We start from the raw sequence: 10,954 nt of genomic DNA, 5'->3' as shown, positions 1-10,954 counted from the left end.
CTGACCTCACACATCAGCAGGTCATGGAACGAATAGTCAGAAGGAAACTGATCACCTTCCTTGAAGAAAATGACTTGCTGCCTGACACCCAACATGGTTTCCGACCAGGAAGAAGCTGCTTAACTCAGCTCCTACAACACTATGACTGGGTGCTGAAATGACTGCTCAACCACTCAAATGTGGAAGTCATATATCTCGACTTTGCAAAGGCCTTTGATAAAGTCGATCATGGAATGATATGTCACAAACTGCGTGATCTTAGCATAGTTGGAAAACTGGGAGAATGGCTTCATGACTTTCTGAAAGATAGAAGTCAGGTGGTAGTAGCCAATGGGGCCACTTCCATTAACACGCAAATAGTGAGCGGTGTTCCGCAGGGCACTGTTTTGGGACCACTACTGTTCATAATGGCCCTCTCAGACATGCCCTCAGCCATGCAGAGAGCCACGATCAAAAGTTATGCAGATAATACAAAAGTTTCACAGGCAATACAGAACCCTGAGGACACTAAACGCCTGCAATGTGAGCTGGACAAAATATACAAGTGGGCTGAAAAGAATAGCATGCAGTTCAATGCTGAAAAGTTTCAAGCTTTATGCTATCAGCATGCAAAACTAAATGCAATACCCAATGAATACACTGGACCCGGAGGAATTGCAATCCCAGAGGCACAATCAGTGTGTGACCTGGGTATTTACGTGAGTGATGACGCAACCTTTCGTGTACATGTTGCTAAATTGGCAATGAAATGTAGACGACTGGCCGGATGGATTCTCAGAACCTTTAGAACAGGAGAACAAGAAACCATGATGGTCCTCTGGAGGACACTTGTCCTAAGCCACTTTGACTATTGCTCTCAGCTATGGTCACCATCCAGTGTCAAGTTGATCACAGAACTTGAGGCGATCCAACGTAGCTACACGAAGAAGATAGCCTCTGTGCGGAATGTAAGCTACTGGGAAAGACTCAAGAGATTAAAACTCTATTCCTTGGAGCGTAGGCAAGAAAGATATGCCATAATATACATCTGGAAGATCCTGGAAGGACTTGTCCCAAACTTTGGCATCGAGAGTTACACAAATGCCAGAACTGGGCGCTACTGCGTGGTGCCTTGGACTCCAAATTTGCCATCAAGATGTAGGACAAGATACTGTGATAGCCTGGGCTTCCGAGGCCCACAGCTCTTCAATATCCTCCCGAAGGACCTAAGAAACCTGCATGGGGTGGATGCAGATGTTTTTAAAATGAAACTGGATCTCTTCTTGTCAGGTATCCCAGATGAACCAACTTCACGGCAGGAGGTGCAGATGAGGGCAGCTGCATCGAACTCTCTGCATCGAACTGCACCAAATGGCAGTTGCTAAAAAGCATTCGTGAAGTAAAACCATGTAGCAACACCAAATGGCGGTGCCCCAGCATGGCCACAGCTCGTGAGCTGAAACTAGAATCAATCAATATACACTCACATACATATATAGGTACATAGGATTGGATTTTATTTCTTCAACTAAATTTTTTCAAATGTCCCATATGGCTGCAGTCAAATATCTGAATCACATAAAAGACAATAAAAAACAGAAAATAGAGACGACATTATTTGTAAACGGTATCAACTCTCTTTACAGTTCATAAGCATGTTTGTAACATATATTACAGTGAAACCGAAAATTGAAATCACAAACAGAAGCTGCGAATACAAAATAATAGCGAGGAATTCCCTTCCTCTCACATCAATCGAGTGTTTCGATGGAAATGTAAGTCAATGGAATATTGTTTTATTTCTTTCTATATGGCACATATTTTCTGTCTTGTTCACAATTCATCTCTTATGATAAAAGGCAGATTTTCTCTGCCTGTTCCCATGTTCCTTTTTAATACAATTCTACAATATAGAATTTCTTCAATTGGAATTTACCTATGATTTTTCAAAGTAGATTCGATTGGGTCATGGCATATAAAGTTCTTTCAATTTGACCCCCAATTAAGCAAAAATTCGAAAAAACTCAATATTTTACGATTTTCCTCTCTCATTTCAAGTGGTTTACTCCTGCTATTACCACCACACTTTCTCCTACTTTCTCTTTGCAAGTGGGAAACTATTAAAGTGAAAGTGTTATATAACAGGGATGAGCCATTAATAGTGGTCATCCTTTTTACTAGAAGAAGATCCGCTATGGTCTTATATGCTACACCACTGGTTTTCAATTCATATTAATCAAATTAATAATCAATTTTTCACCCTTATGTGTGTGTGTGTGTGTGTGTGTGTGTGTGTGTGTGTGTGTATGTGTGTGTATTAGCAATTCGTATAAAATTGCATCAATGACTTGAACTTGAATAAGTGGTTTCACATAAATGGGGATAAATTAAAAAGGTTTGTTGTTATTATTATTACTGTTTGACTATTGTAATCACGTTTGTTGGTTCCTCGTCAGGGAAATGTTGTTGTGTTGCATTTGTTAAATAATTGTAAACCGTAACCCTCCCCCTTTCGGAGAAGGGGCTTTGGTTATTGTTTAAAAATTGAATTGTGTCCCTGTTTGGGAAAATTGACAATATTTTCACCGTCTTTACAGAAGCATTTTTGTTAAAATGCCTTCGATAGAAGAAAGTCCAAAAATGAATTTCGCTGCAGCCGTACACTTCTATATAAGAGGGAGGACAAGATCCAATTGATCGTAATTGCAAGAGATGGGCCTACAATTCCAGTCTGTTATATATTTTGAGTATTGTTATCACTAGCAATATCAAGATATAACTTTGTATTTTGTATTTTATGTGTAGATGTATATATATAGATGTACATGTAATATGTACACATATTATACACATATATACATGCATAATATATCTACCCATACACACATACGCACACACACCACACACATACTGTGTGGTAACAAACTACGTTCCAAACACATGGTCCTGGTTTCAGTCCCACTGTGTGGTGACTTGGCATGTGTCTTCTGCTGTAGCTTCAGACCAACAAAAGCCTTCTCAGTGGACTTTGTACATATATACAGGCATACATACATATATACATGCATACACATATTCGGCATAAACACTCTACACACTACAACTAATAACTGTTGGGAACACTTTCAAACCTGCCTTACATTCGAACCGGAATCTAAAAACATTGTCCCCTTCAGCACCAAGCTCAACTGCTCTATCCTGACATGGAGGGTATCTCAATTAAATCTATAACAAACACTCATTGACGTTGAAGACAGAATTGCTAAACTGGGTGGAAATGAATTGTCGACGTATGGCCTGCCACAAGCATTCAGGTCAGGGTCAAATAGCCTTCCCACACTGCTGTCATTCGTGAAACAACCTACGACACTCAAGTGCTTTCAAAGTACATTGTTGAAAATGAGCCTAATTACTTCCGGACCAGCTGCAGCCTACAGAACTATTCTTAACAGTGTACGCCAACGCGAGGGACGAATCTTCTTCCTCGATGCTCCTGGAGGGACAGGAAAAACATTTATTACAAAGCTTCTCCTTGCAGAAGTTAGGTAGCATCAGGACATTGCAGTAGCTGTAGCCTCCTCTGACATTGCAGCTACTTTGTTACACGGTGGCAGGACAGCACACTCAACTTTTAAACTCCCTCTCAATTAGCAAGCATCCGAAATGCATTCATGCAACATCAACAAAAGCTCTGATCAGGGACAAGTACTTAAATGTGTTTATGTAATTGTCTGGGATGAGTGCACTATGGCTCACAAGGGAGCTTGGAGCATTAGATAGAGCCCTGAAAGACATCCGAGACTGTCAGGCTCCAATGGGAGGTGTAAACGCTTCTGTTGTCAGTGATTTCAGGCAAACTCTTCCTGTCATTCCGAAAGACACTAGAGCTGATGAAGTTCAAGCATGCCTAAAGTCCCTCTACCCTGTGGCATCATGTTACAATCTTTAGTCTCACCACTAACATGAGAGCTCAGCTACACGGCGACAAATGTCCACAAAGTTTGCACAGGACATTTTGACACTTGTGAAGGCAAGATGCCTCTCGATGCTGCAGGACAATGGAAGTGTGGTCATTTTCCTCTGTTGTTAATTCTAGATGACCTCAAATACAAAGTCTTTCCCAGCTTCACACAAAACTACCAAATCACAATTGGCTGTGTGAAGAGCAATATTAGCTCCAAAAACGTCACTGTTAACAAATTAATCAACAGCTAATGCATTCTCTTCCCGGCACTATACACACTTACAAGTCTGTTGATACAATTCCGGATATAAATGAAGTTGTACTAACTCCTCGGATTTCTCAATTCACTGGAGCCTCCTCGACTACCTCCACACATATCACCACTTAAAGTTGGAACTCCTGTAATGCTACTCCGCAATCTGGAACCACCAACACTTTGCAATGGAACACGACTGGTGATAAAGAAAATGATATCACTCACACGTTATCAAGGCGATCATTCTTTCTGGATGTGGAAAAGGTGATGACGTCTTTATTCCAGATTTCTTCTTACTCCATCAGGAGCAGAAATTCCATTTACATTCAGAAGACTGCAATTCTCCCTTCGTGTCAGCTTTGCCATGTCCATTAACAAATCTCAGGGTCAAACCCCTCTGTAGCTGGTCTTCTCTTGGAAGAGCCCTGCTCTTCTCGCATAGGCAACTGTATGTTGGCTGCTCAAGAGTAGGAACCAAAAGAACCTTTTTGTATATGCTCCACAAGGAAAAACAAGGAACATTGTTTACAACGAGGTGTTATAATCTCAACAGCCAGGAGGTATATACACGATCCCCTTTTTTTTAACAAACTTCATGTACTTTCATGTATTTTATATTAATATACATATATTTTGTGTGTGTGTGTGTGTGTGTGTGGTATCCATATATATATATATATACTATATATATATATATTATATAACAGAAAAAAAATAATTCTTCTATTGAATGTAACCGGGACAACCGCTGGGTATCTCTGCTAGTAAAATTATAAAATTAAGTGAGAATTTTCAAATTTGGTATATTGTAGGAATTCTTTGCACTGAATTTGATTTAATTATTTCAGAAATATTTTCGAAAATAGTTACAGAGATTTAAAGTTTGATTATTTTTACCAATTGAGAAGGACTTAGAAGCTTTAAAACACCTCAGACATGGCGTGAAACACATGAGATGGAGACAGGCGTACAGGTGGTGCACATAATCTCTAAAAATTATCAAACACGCTGTGTCCATCATTCCTAAATGGGATTGGTGGTGAGTTGTTTCACCTGTCAACGTCTGAGGTGTTTCATACCCACTCTGTGACAGCCCTGGGGAAATACACAAAGTATATACATTAAGTGTGGAGGCACAATGGCCCAGTGGTTAGGGCAGTGGACTCGCAGTCGAAGGATCGTGGTTTCGATTCCCAACCGGCGTTGTGTGTTTATTGAGCAAAAACACCTAAAGCACCACGAGGCTCCAGCAGGGAGTGGTGGCGACCCCTGTTGTACTCTTTCGACACAACCTTCTCTCACTCTTCTTCCTGTTTCTTGAGTAACGCTGCGATGGACTGGCGTCCCGTCCAGCTGAGTGGGGGGAGGGGAACATACGCCACAGAAACCAGGAAACCAGGCAAGACTTGAAAAGGGCAATGTTTATCTTTATATACATTAAGTATATGCAGTAAATAAAATTTATCATAGTCATCCTGTTTTATTTAATATATAAACATATACATACACATGGTGGGCTTCTTTTAGTTTCCATCAATCAAATCCCTTCACAAGTCATTGGTCGGCATAAGAGTATAGTGGAAGACGCTTGCCCAAGTTACCCCTCAGTGGAACTAAACCTGGAAACATGTGGTTGCGAAGCAAGCTTCTTACCACACAGATACTCTTGCGCCTGTGTAATTCGTCATATTTTCCTTTCTCAGAAACTTTTGGAATTTAGCAATGTCCGTGAGAACAAGTCTTCTGATGGAAGAACTTTCAGCAACATCACAACATTAACTTTATTGGATTATTCTGGAAATGTGACATGCAGTTTCATTATTGGCGAAATATTCAGAGAAGATCAACATTTTCACGTTAATTGTAAGTGAAGAATTTTAATAGAATTCATTTGATAGTTGTTTTCAATTTTCTTTCCCCTGCCACCTCCCCTTCTTCCTCGTCCTCCTCATCATCATCATCACCATCATCATTTAATGTCCCTTTTCATTTATGCTGTGTTAGACGGTTTAACTGGAACTGTTAAGCAGAACTGGTACAGGTCCCATTCGTTTGTTCTGGCTTGGTTTCTAATGCCAACTAATCCACAAAGGGTACTGAGTGTCCCTTAAGCGTCACCAGCTCAGATGCTTTTTATGGGTTACTACCAAGAGTTATCTTCACACGTCATCGGCAAGGGCTTCTTTTATGTGGGCTGGTATCTAAACACACCAAGCTGCTGAAGTATAAGGTGACACAGCATTTGTCCTCCCATATAAAGGCCCTACCGACTCCGAGTGGGAAAACTGTCATACCGTCAGGCTTTTTACTGTCCCCTTGGTCTAGCCCTGCTAGATCATACTGAGAAGCGAAACCTGAAGTGTCTAAGCCATGATTTATGATTTTGTTAAGAGCAGCAAAATAATGACATAACAATATTTGGAGGCCCAAAGAACTCTCAATGGATCCGCAGATGAATGTTCTGTCATTATCCACTTCAATTATTTTTATCTCTTTTAACAGTTGGTTTATGCATAATAATTTTCTGACACATGTGATTCGATCACATTAATTGCATATTGTTGCATACAACAACTTATGCATTATTAGCACAATCTCTTCAGGGCGTATAAATAAATATGACACTATTGAAATAGGAATTTTCCTCCGTTATCATTTTGAATTAGGCATGGTGTTATTAGTAGTAAATCCTGACGTCCATCGATGAGGTATTTTTCATAACTGATTGTTTGTGTAAAATTCAGCAGCACCAGTAACAGTTTTTGTTGAAGTTGGTAGAATTCCTTCGTCTGTTGAGAAGTGGTTATTTATAGAATACTTTTCTTTTGAATGATTTTACATTCTTTGTAGTCACATGGTTATTTGATGGGTTTCAGAGTTGGTCATATTATACAGTGTCAAATTCATGCACCCTCAAGAGATCGTACCAATAATACAAATCTCATTGCATATCAGTATCCAACAATTAGTGCTGTCGAAACGTGTGTCAGATAATATTTTGCTCTTTATTCAGCAGATGTCAAGGATGGGTCGTACATTTTCCATTTTATCTCATTTAAAGCATGACTCTCCTTAATTGATCCTGAAGTCAACAAGTCATCTGGTACTGCCACCACAGCCATTAACTGTTGCGTTTTATTGACTGCATTGATAAGTGATACATTTTTAGGGTGATACTTTGTATAGTTTGTATATTTATTTGTGTTCATTCTTTCGTCTATGTTTTGAAAGGATTTTGACCACTGATGAAAATGTTACCGTATTGAAAGATTGGCCAGCTCAGAGCCCTAACTTAAATATCTTCAAGCAAATGCGGATAGAACTAAAGAGAAGAGTTCATGCAAACTTGAAGAGTTGTAGGAGCTCAGCCACAGGGAATGGTATCTCAGACCTGTGAAGATGGGAAAGGATTTGTATGCATCTCACCACAGGTGCATTGAAGCTCTTCTTCAAACTAAGGAAGCCACAAGAAATATTAACAACGTACAGTAACTTCTTGAAGAGAACGTTACTCTTACTCTTTTACTTGTTTCAGTCATCTGACTGTGGGTGTACTGGAGCACCACCTTTAGTTGAGCAAATCGACCCCAGGACTTATTCTTTGTAAGCCTAGTACTTATTCTATCAGTCTCTTTTGCTGAACCACTAAGTTACAGGGATGTAAACATACCAGCATCGGTTGTCAAGCGATGTTAGGGGAACAAACACAAACACACAAACTATACACATACATACTATATATATATATATAATATTATATATATATATATATACGAACGGGCTTCTTTCAGTTTCCGTCTACCAAATCCACTCACAAGGCTTTGGTCAGCCCGAGGCTATAGTAGAAGACACTTGCCCAAGGTGCCACACAGCAGGACTGAACCCGGAACCATGTGGTTGGTAAGCAAGCTACTTACCACACAGCCACTCCTTTGCCTATGTAATAAATTATGTTATGTAATATATTTTCATGACAGACATTTTTTCGTTTTAAAACACTATCTTGATTGGTTTATGTGAGGGGTCCAAAAACTTTTTCTCAGCCATTTTTGGTGGTTGTCTCACATCTTCCCCTCTAATTCAGAACCACTACCATGAAATAAAAAGATTAGGTATAGAAATGACTCCAGCAAGGCCAGTGTTTCATCTGTAAAGAAATGCAATGCAAATCATCCACTTATAATTTGGCAATTAGTAGAAATTTACAATAGTTTAAAGTGACCAAAGACTTTTGCACGGTATTGTATTATAAGGCTTATCATATTGAAATATTCTTTCGTGATCTTTTTCAGGTAAAGGTCCTATACCAAGAAGATGTACCTGGATCATTGTCTTCATGGCTTTATTTCAATTTCTGCTTTCTTGTCGATTACATCAACCCCATTGCTCAGCTGGTACTTATTATATCGAATCCGAAAGGATAAAAGTGAAAGTCGATCATGGATGAATATAAACTCAGAACATAAAGACGGATGAAATGTCACTGAGCATTTTATCCGGCCTCTTACTGATTCTAACAACACATTGTCTTCTCATCTGATAATTCTCCATCATGATATCTAAAATCTTATAATACTCTTACATGATCTTTTCCAGACAATTCTCTCTCAAGAAAGTATTCCGCCTTCATTGCCGTGTGTGTATTTCTATTCACTAAGGCACTCGCAATTACTTCCTTGGTGCTTTGCCTGAAATGAAGTCAAACGATTATTTTTCCTATTGTTCTTCTGGTGGTATCTTATGTTATATTCCTTGGATGGCTCATATTTGCTTGTTTTCTGTTCAAAAAGTTGAGAAAAGAATTGAAACCTTCCCAAAATGGAACAGGTATTTTGATTTTCTTTTATTATAAAATTTTCTTTGTTTATTATACATAGAAAAAGCAGTTCTAAATGAAGTAAAAGCTAGAAAGAAAACTCTAACAATAGCATGAATAGATTATAGGAAAGCCTATGATATGATACCACACTCATGTGTAAATGAATGTTTGAATATATTCAGTATAGCAGACAACATAAAAGAGTTAATAAGCTTTAGCATGAAGAAACCTCTACTCAGATGAGACCATTTTAGGGAAAATTAATATCAAAAGAGATTTTCCAAGGGAACTTGCTATCCCCTCTAATATACATCTTCTCTTTGATCCCCCTCTCTTTAATAGCAAGGAAGGTAAAAACAGGGTATCTGTTCAGAAATAGTAAGAGAAAAATAAACCATTTGCTCTAAATCAGCGCTTCTTAAACTATGGGTCACAACCCCAAAGAGGCTCGCGAACATTAAATTCAAGCACTTAAATTTCAGTTTATATGTTATTTCACAAACACACAAATCCTAAAATTACTGTTATTTTGACAAATAATATAACTACTTTTTTATGTGTATATTGTTCAGCAAAAAAAATAAATGATTTATGCATTTTTTGTATGTTTTATTTCATATTTATTTTGCATTTGGCTATATGTTGTGAAAGTAGCACTATATCATTTGCAAAGTTGAGATCTTCTAGAGCTTCCGCATCCGTCCATTCAATGCCTGTTGGCTTTCAATCGTAGTTTCCTTCATAATCCAATCTATATAGTAGAAATAAGAAGGGAGAAAGTATACACAGCCCTGTCGAACTCCTGTTTTTACTCCGAATTTATCTGTAGCTCCGTTTCCATGCAAGACTCGGCATGACATTCCTTGGTAAGTTGCTCTTATTATAGATATATACTTATCTGGTATGCGCAGTGCTGCATAATTTTCCATAAGCCTTCCCCTATCTACACTATAGAAGGAGAGGTAGGCCTAAGAACTCGTGCGGAGATCAACACAAAAGGAACTAGAGAAAGGGGGACAGTCATGGCAGAGTATAAGTACAGAAGCCAAAATTTATGTGACATGGAATTCAACCATAAGTGGCCTATACTCCACATTGGAGGGTTAAAGGCATAAAGTAAAGTTCAAAAGTTTAATTCATATTTAATACCAGGGGTTGAAAAAACAGGATGAAAAATGGGATCCTGAATGAAAAAGTTTAAGGCCGCTGCCCTATATGGATGATGTGAAGCTTTCAAGTAAGAAAGATGAAGAGATGGATTTCTTAATACAGACTGTAAGACTCTTCAGCAAAGATATAGGCATGGAATTTGGCATAGATAAGTGTACAATATTAGTCATGAGAAGGGGACAGGTAGGCAACAGCGAAGGCATCCAATTACAAGATGGTCAGACATTAAAATCATTGAAAGGAGGAGAGAGTTATAAGTATCTAGGAGTATTAGAGTGTGACAGAATACTAACTACAGAAATCAAAAGTACATCAGAAGGGTGAGGAAGCTAACGAAGTCAAATTTGCTTATCAGTTGTTTGACCTTAACCAGTTGAGCATGTCACTTAGTGGCTGACAATATATGCATCTCTGATCACGAGCAGAAGTAGTGGGGGAGCCATGTGTTGAGAGGGATTCTTTGGGGTTTGGATAATTCACCTCTGGAAACATGGGTGTTTGGTTTAACATCCTTAAACAACTATTATTCAGAGACCTTTTGAGCAGAATGGGCTACTCAACCTGGAGAAAATTGTGACTGGGCCCCTCTTGCAAAGTCAAGCAAGAGATCACTATGTCGCGCACATATGTTTGTGGTGCATGTGCAAGAGGGGCCCAGTCACAATTTTCTCCAGGTTGAGTAGCCCATTCTGCTCAAAAGGTCTCTGAATAATAGTTGTTTAAGGATGTTAAACCAAACACCCATGTTTCCAGAGGTGAATTATCC

The sequence above is a fragment of the Octopus sinensis genome, linkage group LG13, assembly GCF_006345805.1.
Source record: "Octopus sinensis linkage group LG13, ASM634580v1, whole genome shotgun sequence".
Classification (NCBI taxonomy): Eukaryota; Metazoa; Mollusca; class Cephalopoda; order Octopoda; family Octopodidae; genus Octopus; species Octopus sinensis.
This window is presented reverse-complemented; position numbering follows the sequence as displayed.